Source organism: Rhinopithecus bieti, unplaced genomic scaffold (assembly GCF_001698545.2).
Source record: "Rhinopithecus bieti isolate Rb0 unplaced genomic scaffold, ASM169854v2 scaffold_25940, whole genome shotgun sequence".
Classification (NCBI taxonomy): Eukaryota; Metazoa; Chordata; class Mammalia; order Primates; family Cercopithecidae; genus Rhinopithecus; species Rhinopithecus bieti.
The window spans coordinates 1,029,910-1,044,104 of NW_016811810.1; the positions used below are offsets into that span (position 1 = coordinate 1,029,910).

A 14,195-nucleotide genomic window follows, 5' to 3' on the forward strand; every position below is an offset into this window, starting at 1 on the left:
TTTATAGTTTTGGGGTGGGAATGCTCTTTCTGGGACTACAGGCGTGAGCCACTGTGCCTGGCCCTCTTTCTCAGAACCAAAAAGAGGTTGCAAAAGATTTCTGGCTGGGCGTGGTGTCTCACACCTGTAATCCCAGCACTCTCGGAGGCCAGGGCAGGTGCATCACTTGAGGCCGGGAGTTTGAGACTAGCCTGGGAAACATGGTGAAATCCCATCTGTACCAAAAAAAAAAAAAAATAGAAAATTAGCCAGTCATGGTGGCATGCATCTGTAGTCCCAGCTACTCAGGGGCGCTGAGATGGGAGGATTGCTTGAGCCTGGGGAAGTCAAGGCTGCAGTGATCCAAGATCACGCCACTGCACTCCAGCCTGGGTGACACAGTGAGACCTTGTCTCGAGGGAAAGAAAAAAACTGTGTGTGTGTGTGTGTGTGTGTGTGTGTGTGTGTATATACACACACACACATATATTTCTCTAATTGCATGACAAACTGGGAAATTTGTTTGACATATAAATACACAAACCTAAAGGTATAAACCTAAATATGCAGTTTATATAAATTAATGAAATCAAAAACTCCAACAGGAAATGATGAGGGATATGACTGGATAGTGCATATGAGAAAAAATGGCCACTCCCATCCATGTGGGAGGATTTCAAGTTTGTTTCAGAAGCCTTTTAAAATTACAAGCCTTCTGATCTAGTAACTCAACAACTAGGCATTCGTCCTAAGGAAATACTCAGGCGTCTACACATGAAAAGACTGAGAAGGACTGAAAGGTCCATCAGTAGAAAATGGGTTCAATGAACTGAGGAGAGTCTAGTGACCCTGTGCTTCTCCATCAATTACGTGGGAAGAGCTCCATGTGCTGGTAAGTGGGAAAAGGCTTCAGAATGGTGTTTGATGCAATCGCATCTGTCCTATATTATACACAGGTACATATTTGGTGTATGAAAGGGAAAACTTACGGAAGAATTATAAAACAAAATATTTATCGTGATTATTCTTGAGTGGTCAAGCTATAGTCTTTCTACTCTTCTCTATGTTTCTATTTATTCATTTTATATTTTATTACTTTATGAGACAGAGTCTCACTCTGTTGCTGAGGCTGAAGTGCAGAGGTGCGATCATAGGGCTCAAGTGATCCTTCTGCCCCAGCCTCCTGAATAGCTGGGACTACAGGTGTGTGCCTATATATATATATATATATGTAATATATATTTTAATATATATTTTTTAAAAAAAAAATTTAAATTATATATTTTATATTCATTTTATATATATATATATTATATATATATATTATATATATACACACATATTTTATAGAGATGGAGCCCTGCTGTGGTGTCCAGGCTGGTCTCAAACTCTTGGGTTTAAGTGATCCTCCTGCCACAGCCTCCCAAAGTGTTGGGATTACAGGCGTGAGCCACTGCACCTGGCCTGTGCATCTGTATTTTTTAAGTTTATTATCTTTGTTATTTGAAACTAAATTATTCTTAAAAAATGAACAAATTCTAGGAGGAGGATGAGTGTTGGATACATCATTCTATTTTCCTCTGACATATCCCTAAGTTAAAGAAAATAGAAGCTGGCTGGGTGTGGTGGCTCACACTGGTAATCCCAGCACTTTGGGAGGCCAAGATAGGCAGACCATCTGAGGTCGGGAGTTCGAGACCAGTCTCGGAAGTTCGAGACCAGTCTGACACGGTGAAACTCCGTCTCTACTAAAAATACAAAATTAGCTGGGCGTGGTGGCACATGTCTGTAATTCCAGCTACTCGGGAGGCTGAGGCAGGAGAATCACTTGAGCCCTGGAGGTGGAGGTTGCAGTGAGTCGAGATGGCACCATTGCACTCCAGCCTGGGCAACAAGAGCAAAACTCCATCTCAGAAAAAAAGAAAAGAAAATAGAAGCTTAAGACGTAAGCACAGATAGTCATTATGCCATTTAACAGATGCCTGGAGAGATCTAAAAAGTGCCCAATTCAAGATCTGCAGTGAGCCTGTTTGCCCAGCATAGTCTCACAGATGAACAAAGTGGTATTACAGGTGAGGCAGCACGTCCCGGTCACATGGAGGCTGGGAGGTAGTCGGTGGAACAGCAGGGTAGAGGCAAGTGGCTGGGGTGGGGGATGCGCCCATGTCATCGGATGGCTGCTGTGTTTTTGTGACCACTGTCCCATCCTGCGAGACACAGCCCTGTCCGGGAGAACTCTCCTGGTGCCCGCCAGCCCAGGGGGACCTGCCTGAGGGTGCCAGCCAGCCAGCCAAGGTACAGACAGGCACCCTGGCCCGAGAGTGTGTCCCACTGTTCTGCCCCGTTGCTGGTGAACATGTTGTTTGAAATAGAGGACTAAAGCCACAATGTGGGTTTTACATCATGGTTAAAGCGAACGAACTCACACTGGAATTGTATAGAAGGAAAAAACCACTCATCAGAAGAGCTGTTTCGTTCATTTATAACCACGCCCCTGCACGGTGTGGGGAGGGCCTGGCCAGCTGCGGCAGGGACGTCCCCTCCCTCCTCACACTTGCTGGGCTGAATCATCCGCAGAGGTGGCAGGAAAACCGCCTCATTTACATACACCCTTTCCAGCAAGCACAGCCAGGGACTCCAATTCCCAGAGCCTCCCAGCCTCTCCAGCGCCAACGCAGCACAGCATGGATGCAGGGTGGCGTGGGCAGCGGTGGCACAAGGTGCTCACACCCAGCTGGAGTTGAAGTCTGGCTGACATGGCTTTCTCTGACTCCATTTCTAGCAGCATCCAGGGACACCCATGGGGAGCAGGGCGGGGTCACCCCTGGCCTCCCTGCCTGAGTGGGGGCCCTTTCCAGGGGGACGGCCTCCCGGCTTCAAGCCTGAATCTCAATGAGGGAAGAAGAAGAAATGAGCATTCAGAAATCCCAGGCCCACTCCTGTCACTTTCAGCCTGATCTACAGGATTAGCTTCTGAGGCCTAATTTTAAGAGGAAAAGAATCAAGAAAAAAAAAAGACATCAAAAATGAAAAACTGCCATCTAAGTTCCGTCCCACAGGGTTACTAACACATCTTAGCCTTTCTGCCTGTCTTGAAAAGAATAAATGTCTATTTTTATCAGCGAGGCAGCAAAATCCATCAACATCTCCTGTTCATCTGCTGAAACGCACACGCCCGTTTCACTCATCGCCAGGGTGTTGCGTCATCTGCCACCTGGGAGGACCAAGGGATGACCCCGCCTGCCAGGGGCCTCACAGCAGATGCCAGTGCCAGTGCCAGCTTGGGCTGTGGGAGGCCCTGACCCTGGTGGGGCCCCATGCTGGGCTGTAGGGCGCACGGCTCTCCTTTCTGGGTGCCAGGTTGAACACTGAGCTTACTATTGTACAAGATCTAACTCAGGAGGGTGAGAAAGGAGGGGATGACGCAGGACAGCAAGAGGGACTGGGGTTCCACAGAGCAGCTCAGCCACTGCCGGCCTCGGGGTCAGGAAACACACACACACGAGTGTCCATGACCCGTATGGGAAGATGCCTGAACCCCAAGACGGTGTGTTCTGTGCTGGAGGACAACTTCCAGGGCTGTGGTCAGGTGTTCTGAAGCCACAGCACCAAAAAACATTCTCTTTGGCAAAGGCAGCAGGACTGAACAGGAAGCAGACGTTTGTGTTCCATTACCTGAGGAAAAGCAAATGCTGCTGACATTTCTACCCAGAGACAAGAGTTTACACCTCTCCTGCTTCGCGGCCACCTTTCCTACGGTTTTACCAGGAGAATGCCCAGCCCTTCTCCAAGCTGTGCCAGGCCTGACAGTCAGCTCCTCTGGGAGTGCCTCCATTTCTCTGTGTGTACGAGCCCACGGTGCCATCGGACCGCCGGTCCACTCTGTGCGCGGTAGCACTGCACCCCGGAGCCGCAGCTCTTCTCCTGCTTGTCAGACAGCCCTGCGTGCCGAGCCCGGTCTGAGCCCCGCCAGGAGGAAGGGTGTGCTGGCTGCTCTCCGCCTGCTCTGGGACTCTGGCCTGCTGCTTCTTCTGCCTGCCACCCCCTAGCCCTATTTCCTCCTCTGAAAACTGGAGCTACACCTGCCCCAACCGGGCAGAATTACCTTAAATGGCACAAGACAATTGCGCACAAGACAACTCTTCTCCAAAGCTTTCAGGGCCCAAACCTGGCCACCTCCTTGCAGGACCCATGGCGACCGTGGGCTCACACCACCAGCCTCCCCATGCGTTTTCCTGCCTCTGCTTTTGCTCAATCTGCTCAACGACAGAAATGCGACAACAGAGGCCACTTTCTCCAAACCCAGCTCTCCCTCCTTGAGGCTCCCATCCTGCTGCTCACGCCGAGGCCAGGGTACCCTGCAGTCCGCAGCTCACAGGCAGAGGTGCAGATCTTCCCATCAGACTCGGAGCCCAGTGAGGACAGAGTCGGCCTCCTCATCTTGCCACCACTCACGGTGCCCAGCAGTGTTAAAATCCAGCAGGATGCGCCCGCTCGGGAAGCAGTCCCCAAAGCGAAACTGTCCCCACATCTGAATAGTCTCTGCCATCCCATCAATAGGCCAGCATCTAAAAGAGATGTGCACTGAGCGTCCATGACGTGGTGGCGCCGCTGTGGTTTCTTAACCAGAATGCAAAATTCCGTGACCAGGATTATCACCCGCTCGTTTCATACAGGAGATGGGGGAAGCCAAATTAACCACTGCGGCCACAGCAGAAACACGCGTGCTGGAATGTGAAACAAAGTCTGTTGGATTCCAAGGGCTCAACATCTTTTGGGATGATGAAGACGAAGCCCGCCCAAGAGCAACCAGAGTTGAAAGAAGAAAAGCAGCAGGGCCTGTGAATGCCCCCAATCCCCCAAAACCTGCAGCTCCGGGTCCAACACTCCCAGGTCTGGGTTTTGAATTTACATTACCTAAAGGGTCCAGGCCACCACCTATGCGAGAAATTTCACACACTCATCTGGGGTGCTCAAAGCCATCTCTCTAAATGAGGTGCCTGGTGTGCAGACATCCCTTCTACGGTTTGCATCTTCTCACCTGTCTGGAAATCAAGACTCTTTCATGATTTTTCTGTTTGTTTGTTTTTCCCCAAGACAAGATTCTCACTCTGTCTCCCAGGCTAGAGTGCAGCGGCGCAATCTCGGCTCACTGCAACCTCTGCCTTCTAGGTTCAAGTGATCCTCCTGCCTCGGCCTCCAGAGTAGCTGGGATTACAGGCACCCACCACCACACCTGGCTAGCTCTTGTATTTTTCGTAGAGATGGGGTTTCACCGTGTTAGCCAAGTTGGTCTCGAACTCCTGACCTCAAGTGATCTAGTTCTCTCGGCCTCCCAAAGTGCTGGGATTACAGGCGTGAGCCACCATGCCCTGCCCACTCATGATTTAAAAGGCAAATGAACACAAAGACATGTACAGACAACGTGATGGCCTCCGTGAAGACGAGACACCTTTGCAGGCGCACTGTTAGAGCCAGAAAGAATCCAGCCAGCTTGCTGAACTACAATGCATTCCTATATGTGAGCAACAATTAGAAGTTATTTTTTACGGCCGGGCGCAGTGGCTCAAGCCTGTAATCCCAGCACTTTGGGAGGCCGAGACGGGCGGATCACGAGGTCAGGAGATCGAGACCATCCTGGCTAACACAGTGAAACCCCGTCTCTACTAAAAAACACAAAAAACTAGCCGGGCGAGGTGGCGGGCGCCTATAGTCCCAGCTACTCGGGAGGCTGAGGCAGGAGAATGGCGTAAACCCGGGAGGCGGAGCTTGCAGTGAGCTGAGATCCGGCCACAGCACTCCAGCCTGGGCGGCAGAGCGAGACTCCATCTCAAAAAAAAAAAAAAAAAAAGAAGTTATTTTTTACAAAGATGTCATTACAAACAACGCTGTAAGGCACAAAAGTGGGACATGTAGGAAGTCTACTCAAAAGACATGTCCTTTAATTACTCCTGCATTTGGCGAGGCCTCTGCTTCCCGGCCTTGTGTTAATTGTAGCCTCTGTTCAGACTCCTGCAGCACATGGAGGAGTCAGCGTCATGGGGTCTAAAAATCCAAAACACGGGGCTAGGCACGGTGGCTCACGCCTGTAATCCCAGCACTTTGGGAGGCCGAGGCGGGCGGATCACCTGAGGTCAGGAGTTCGAGACCAGCCTGACCAACATGAAGAAACACCGTCTCTACTAAAAATACAAAATTAGCCGGGCGTGGTGGTGGGTGCCTGTAATCCCAGCTACTCAGGAGGCTGAGGCAGGAGAATTGCTTGAACCCGGGAGGCAGAGGTTGCAGTGAGCCGAGATTGCGCCATTGCACTCCAGCCTGGGCAACAAGAGCAAAACTCTGTCTCAAAAAACAAACAAACAAAAAATCCAAAACATGCTCTGTTTTCCCATTCGGAGGAGAGTTAACATCCTTCTGGAAAGAGGCCTCCATGTCTGCTGGTGCCACATCTGTCCTATGTTCCCTCTCTCTGCTCTGTCTCCTTCAAACCCCTGTGAGTGGGTCACCAAGACCCCGTAGGACTGACAGGAAGGCAGAGGTTGCGATGAGCCGAGATCACACCACTGCACTCCAGCCTGGGCGACAGAGTGACACTCCATCTCAAAAAGAAAACAAAACAAAACAAACAAAAAAACTCAAATGGTGTCCAGAATCTGTCAACTTCACCTCCACCATTTGCATGCAGGCCAGAGCCATCATCTTCTCCCAGCTGGATCACTTCACAGTGCCTACCAGGGCCCCCTGTGTCCACACAGCAGCTAGAGATACCATGAAGGACGACCGGGTCATCCCTCCACTCTCAAGTCCCCCAGTGGCATCTCACCTGCACCTGGAGGCAGTCAGTTTCCCACAGGTTCTGAGGCCCTCTGGCCACAAGGCACCCAACATGCTCCTGCCCCAGGGCCTTTGCACTTCCCATCTACTCTTTCCTCAGATCCCTGCAGTTTGCTCACCCACTCACCTCCTTCAAGTCTTTGTTCCACGTCACCTCCTTAGAGCCTGTTGACTACCTTGTTAAAAATGGTACATGCCCCAGCAGCTCTGGCCCCCCACTGTGCTCGCCTCGACAGTGCTTGCCGTCTGGCACACTACATCTCGGGTCCTCCCTGAACTAGGCACACCCAAAGAGAAACGTCTCTGTTTCTGCCCCTGGTCTATCCTGGGGCTTAGAACCATGCCTGGCAAGTGCGAGGCTGATGGATATGAACCATATGGTGAACGGTCTCCAGGTAGGTTTTAATTCTCCCTTCGCTCTGCAACCATGGCACGGTCTGGGGCTGTCTGCCCCAGCCTGGTTCCTTCTTTTTCTGGAGCAACAGAGCATGTGGCTGCCAACTAGAGTCGTCTCTTGGTGTTTACCTAGAACCTGAACACATCCTCCCATCTACCTTATATCAGTAAGATTACTTACAATACCTAAAACAAACACTATATAAAGAGCTATTATACTGTACTTTAAAATTTTATATTTTTTATTGCTTTTTTCCCCCAAATATTTTCTACCCCTAGGTAAGGCACCCTGCTTTGGCAGGTTTACGTGATAGGCAGGTCAGCGGCGGGCCAGCACACAGAAACCACACAGTCTCCACCTCCACGGTCTTTCCCCTTTGGGCTGAAGATGCCCTGCAGCCTGAATCCCTGAATAGCTGCATGGAGCAGAGCAGCTAAGCCCACACAGCCCTGGAAATTTACATGAAGGGAAAATACGCTTCTTCAGGGCTTGGATTCCTGCAAGAGCCACTGAGTTTGCATTCATTTGTTTTAAGAACTTCATCCATCACAATGATCATATCCCTCCCTCCCTCGTCACTAGGTTTTCCACATGAACACATGAGGGTCCTTTTTTTCTTGAGACGGAGTCTTGCTCTGTCGCCCAGGCTGGAGTGCCATGGTGCAATCTCGGCTCACTGCCAGCTCCGCCTCCCGGGTTCACGCCATTTTCCTGCCTCAGCCTCCCAAGTAGCTGAAACTACAGGCGCCCGCCATCACGCCTGGCTAATTTTTTTGTATTTTTAGTAGAGACGGGGTTTCACTGTGTTAGCCAGGATGTTCTCGATCTCCTGACCTTGTGATCCACCCGCCTTGGCCTCCCAAAGTGCTGGGATTACAGGTGTGAGCCACCGCACCGGCCAAGGGTCCGTATTTTTTAACAGAGTGGAATAGATGTTAAAAATAAATATCATGAAGGGAAAGTTTAGCCTCTATTGATGTTATCTCTTCTGTGACATTTTGTTATTACACATCAAAATATCCCCAGCCTACATAGCTATAAGGTCATGTTGGCAACACTGTCATTATAAAGGGAAAAAACTGTCCTCTCCCCAGTGATATATTTGGAAATCCAGCATTTCGACTCAGCATTTCCTTAGGTAGAAGAATACTCCCACATTTATCTTAAATTACAATCACCGTACATTGTGAAAAGAAAAACTGTTCCAATGTTAACAAAACAGGGCACACGTGGAACAGTAAACTGTACATCATGGTGGTGTTAGAAAACAGTCAGAACAGACTCCGTGAAATAAGCTTTAGCTTTAAGTAAAATCTCCCTGTAAGCTTCAGCAGGCTTCTGCAGCCCATCCTTGTGGCTCAGGCTAATTCAATTGCATGGAGATTCAACTTTAATTCCCCGCACTTGGAATGAATACAGCTCCCTGAGGGATACTTAAAAGCAAATTTAACAAATGACAGAAATCAGAAAATTTCCCCACTTTGTCCAACCAGCTATTTGAAATGTCAATTCTAAACACTGGCATCCCGGAGAGGTACCATTTTTTTCCTAGTCAGAATAATTAATTAGGAGTAAATTGCTGAAAATCAAGCAGACAAAATATCCAGGAGTGTTTGCTTCTTTGATCAATTCCTTCCTGAAGAGAGACGAGCTCACACTTTAAAACAAATCGAAATGGTGTTCTACTTCCTCAGAGGACGGAAGAAAAGTTAACGACGCCGCCCGCACGCATGTTGGATCGCAGGCCGTGCCACGTGCAGCGTTCTGGCCACATCTTTTAAATGACATAATTATGGATTTCCTTCTATTATTTGCTATCCGAAAGGCAGGGCTGCTGCTGGCCCCAACTTCAGAGACCAGCCCAGAATTGGTGTGGGCCTTAGACGGTGCGGGCTGACTCAGGCCCCCACGGCGGCGTGGCAGAGATTACAGATGGGGTCTAATCTGGCCCTGTGGACCCGGCTCAGCAGACGGTGGAACCCCAGATCTCATCGGGAAGTCTGTCAGCCAAAACACACACCTCAAAGCAGAGGGTGAGGTGCCTTCAAGCTCCACACCGGGCTGCGTTCGCAGAGCTGGGATGACAAATGTGCATGAGAGGAGGGATCCAGGGCTAGGTTTTTCTTCTTGTTAAAATTCAGATAAATTTACCACCTTAGCCATCTTCCAGTGTACACTGAGGTGGCCTTTAGCATATCTACACTGTTGTGTAACCAACGCAACCACCCAATTCCTGGGCACCTTTGTCACCCCCAAAAGAAGCCACGTGCCCATTAAGCCGTCACACCTTGTTCCCTCCAAAGGCCAGCCCCTGGCACACGCACCTGCATTCTCTCTCAATGGCTCTGCCTGTTCTGGACATTTCCAGAGGTGGAGTCGTGCATGAGGCCCTCCGTGCCTGGCCCCCCTCACGCGGCATGTTGTCCCTGAGGCTCATCCGCGCTGCAGCTGTGTCTGCGCTCCAGTGGGGCTGGATTTAACAGACTCCCTCAAGAGGGGCTCACACCAGCCCCACAATGCTGTGGCCCCTTCCACAGACTCAAGCTCAGCCATGTGCCTTGCCTGGCAAATGGCACAGGCATGACTGTTCCACATCCCTCAGGGCTTGCAAAGGTGCCAGCTGCTTCTGCTGTGCCCTCTGCTGGGATTCCTTTCTCCCCGGGATGGGCTGCCCTCCCTTAGGATGAAGGAGCTGCGTGGAGTGGGCCCATCATCCAGGCCCATGAAAGACCCCATCCAAGACCCGAGAGGCTAAGTTGGCCTCTGCCCAGATGTCCCTCTGGGTCATGCAGTCCCAGCAGCCCCGGAGGCTCAGACACGGTAGGAAATGCTGCTGTAGGCCACAAGGCCTTGAGGTGCACCAGGGAAACAATGCAATGGAGCAGATACATTCTCAAGCTCATCAGAATGAGTGAAACGTGCTGTGCACTGCCGGAAAGTTAGAAGCACCATGCTGGTCTCTGCTCAGTGGCACCTTCCATCCAGCTGAGAGTTCATGTTCAAGAACTTGAAAATTACGTAAGCAAAAATGCTTAGGGATGTTGACATTAACAGCTAATTATGTGTACAAATACCCATTCAAACAAAGAGACAATAAAAAGGCTTAAAAAATATAGCAGCAAATGAAGGAGTGACCAGGCTGTCTTAGGCCTGGGCTGAAGACAGATGGGGTGCAGGGCTCTGGGGTAGGGAGGATGCATGGGGATACCACGCCAGGTGTGTCTAAGGCTGTGCAAGGCCACCACATGCTGTCTTGCAGGGGAGGGTCTGCAGCTTTCGCAGGCGTGCCCAGCGGTAGGTCAGAAGCCACGCCGGGACCCAGCTGATGAAGACCCATCCCCCTGCTGGTCCAGGGGTAGCTCTAGTTCCCAGCCATCGCTCTTGACTATAAACTTGGACAAGAAAAGGAATGATGACAAGTGGCTGATGAAGCTAAATTAAAGGCACTCTCTGCAGGAAGGGAGGAAAAAGCTACAAACCTGCTCAAAGGCTTCCGAACTGGCACGGGGGCCAAGCGAGAATGGGGGCGGTAACAGCTGCTGGGCAGGAAAACTGCCGGGTGGGATGAAGCTTAGCAAATGGACAAGTCAGTTAGTACCTGCAAAATGAAGCACGGTGTCAAAAACCGCTTTATTTTCTGCACTCTGCTCAATATTCCATGCCTTCGAGGCTCCAAATATACTCAACATGACCAGTGTTACAAACAAATTATGCAGACTAAGTTGCTTTCTCATAATTATAAATCAATCATGCTCACAGTAAAATATTTGCAACTCAGAAAGGTTTACTATAAATAAAGTAAGATTTTTTTCCATAATTAAATATTCCAAGGAATACCACTGAAGTATATCCTTCCAGGGCATCGATGACATTTTACTGTGTCTGAAGAAACCAAGTAGATTCTGATCCCTAAGGAGGGGACCCAGGGAGATGCCTCTACCCCTTTCCAGCACAGGAAGACCTTGCAGGCAGGAGCGCGGAGCCCCCACCTACTGTGAGAACAGGCGAGGAGCACACAGTTCACTTAACACTGTTGACAGTTCTTGGAAACGGCAAGTGTAAGTGACATGATGTTTAACAAATTTTTTTCCTAATCAACATTAAAACAAAACATTATTCAAGAACCTGATGTACTTTGTTTTGCTTAAAAATGCAGTTTCCAAGAACCTCTCCACAACATTGAGGACTCACTAAACATTCTCCAAAAGTTGATGCTTTCAGCACAATGTGAAAAAAACAGCCAAACTAAGCCTATACATTCCGACAAAGTTACATACAAAGTTATCATCTTGGCAAGGCTTGGAAGCATAGCAAATTAAAAATTCTGTAATTGTCTGGGAACGGTGGCTCACGCCTGTAATCTCAGTACTTTGGAAGGCCGAGGTGGGCAGCTCACCTGAGGTCAAGAGTTCGAGACTAGCCTGGCCAACATGGCGAAACCCCGTCTCTATACTAAAAATACAAACATTAGCAGAGCGTGGTGGTGTGTGCCTGTAGTCCCAGCTCCTTGGGAGGCTGAGGCAGGAGAATTGCTTGAACCTGGGAGACGGAGGTTGCGGTGAGCCAAGACTGCACCACTGTACTCCAGCCTGGGTGACAGAGGAAGATTCTGTCTCAAAAAAATAATAATAATAATAAATTCTATCATTTAAGGCCGGGCACGGTGGCTCATGCCTGTAACCCCAGCACTTTGGGAGGCCAAGGCGGGTGGATTGCCTGAGGTCGGGAATTGGAGACCAGCTTGACCAACATGGAGAAACCCCATGTCTACTAAATATACAAAATTAGCTGGGCGTGATGGCACATGCCTGTAACCCCAGCTACCCAGGAGGCTGAGGTAGGAGAATTGCTTGAAGCCGGGAGGTGGAGGTTGCAGTGAGCCAAGATCATGTCATTGCGCTCCAGCTTGGGCAACAAAAGCAAAACTCCGTCTGAAAAAAAAAAATTCTGTAATTTAAAAATGAGCCAGGTGCAATGGTGTCCACATGAAGTCCCAGTTACTCAGGAGGCTGAGGCAGGAGGACTGCCTGAACCCAAGAATTCAAGGCTGTAGTGTGCTATTACTGTACCTGTGAATAGCTTCTGCGCTCCAGCCTGGGCAACCTAGTGAGACCCCGTCTCACCCCCATCTCTTAAAGAAAAATTATGTGTGTGTAAATACACACACACACACACACACACGTATGGAAAAAACCAAATGTCCACTGACAGATGAATGGATAAACAAAATGTATTCTATCTATACAGTGGAATATTATACATCCATGAAAAGGAATGGGGCACTGGCACCTGCTATGACATGGATGAACCTTTACAGCATTGTTAAAGAGGCCAGACACAAAAGGCCACACGTATGACCTCAGGCACATGCAACATCCAGAGCAGGCCACTCTATGGAGATGGGGCGCAGAGCGGTGGTTGCCAGGGGCTGGGAGGGGCCATAGGAAGCAGCTGCTCATGGAGCACAGGGCTTTTGCTCCAGGTGACGGAAATGTCTGGACCTCGATGGAGTGATGTGCGCCCAACATCATGACGGACTTAACACAGCTGAGTTATGTACTTTAAACCGGTTCGTTTTGTTCCACATATTTTACAAACATATGGAATATCTAATCAATAATCAATGAATCTGCTCAGCACGCAGCTCCTTTTTGCTCCCCCTGGAGGAACTGATACCTTCCCCGGTGGTCTTTGGTGAAGGACACATTGAATGAATGAACTCTCAGCAACAACAGATTATTTAGATCTTTAACCACCACTCCTAAACACACAGTGGTGATCTGGGCTTGTGAGCTCTGTCTGGAGAAAGCAAAGCTGTTGTTTTCAGACATGAGCATTAGACAGAGATAACCTGTGAGAGGTGGATGGTACCCCTGGCACTTCTTATGCTGCCATTTATTACCATTCTGCCCTCTCCCCTCCAGCACTCTCCGCTCTCCTGTCACATCCCCAGGGCAGGCAGCAAATCTGCAGAGCTCTGGCAGCACAGTGGCCACTTTCCCTGGTCTCCTTCTCTGTGCAAATCACCACAGTCCCAAGGACATCAGCCATGTCACCCTCTACTGTTTTCTCCACAAGCGTACGTGGAGATCCCAACAGACAGGTCTGCAGCTCCTCTGCTTCGCCAGCTCTGTGCTCCCTCCCAGCGCTATTCAGGGCCCTGAGCTGCCCACAGCTGGCAGGCAGGCATTAAACAAGCAGGAGACTGGGGCGAGGACCTGAGCAGATACCACGGACGGAGCAGGTCCAGGTTGAGGGAAGGTCATGGCTGGCGGCACCATGTGCCACCTGGGACTGCATCCGGTGCCACCCAGGCAGGCACCAGCCAGGACGATCGACAGGGAAGTGCCATCCCCCAGCCTCTGCTGCGCAGGCCAAGCACCTGCAGCTTGGGGCCACTGATCCGGCACCCCTAAAACGCCCTGAATCAGACGAAGGCAGTGAGGAGTCTCCCTGCCAGATCTATTCTTTTTCAGCTGCTCCAGGGCAGCAAGGGTCACAGAACAGCATCCTGGCAATGTCTGGATACCTTAATCAGCCCCGCGGGGTGATGGGGCACCCCTCGCAAGAATCTGCAACTGTGTAGGGGGCCCATGGTGAGGTCCTCCTCCTCCCAAATACGCCACAGGCCGTCCCCACCCACCACCTAGGTTCCACCACTGGGTCCCTGCCTCACCAGGCCTAACACCCATGGGACCCCGAAAAATGTCTGCAGATCCAGCAAGCATGTCTTGGAGGCTCAGCTGTGCCAGGGGCCTGGGCGGGGAACAGGATGCTGCCTCAGGGCCTCCCAGTCCTTCCCTGCGGGCCACAGGCTTGTGTACATCACCAGAACGGAAAGGAAAAGCCAGCGTGAGCCAAGTGCTAAGCGGCTGCAGAGAGGACTGCGGGATCCTCAGCTATTTGGCAAAGTTCCATAAGAAACCTGTTTTGAGCCAATCTTGGAAAGAAGGAATTTCCATGAGCAGAAACGGGGAACCCAGGA

General features: G+C 50.2%; 1 protein-coding gene across 1 annotated transcript in view; it reads right to left on the bottom strand.

Moving 5' to 3' along the window:
* Positions 1-10,711, bottom strand: part of AGO2 (argonaute RISC catalytic component 2) — a 90,731-nt gene extending 80,020 nt beyond the window's left edge. The window contains exon 1 of the mRNA XM_017895119.1: positions 10,690-10,711. The gene's annotated coding sequence lies outside the window, so the exon portion shown is untranslated. The remainder of the gene's footprint in view (positions 1-10,689) is intronic.
* Between the last annotated feature and the right edge of the window lie 3,484 nt (positions 10,712-14,195).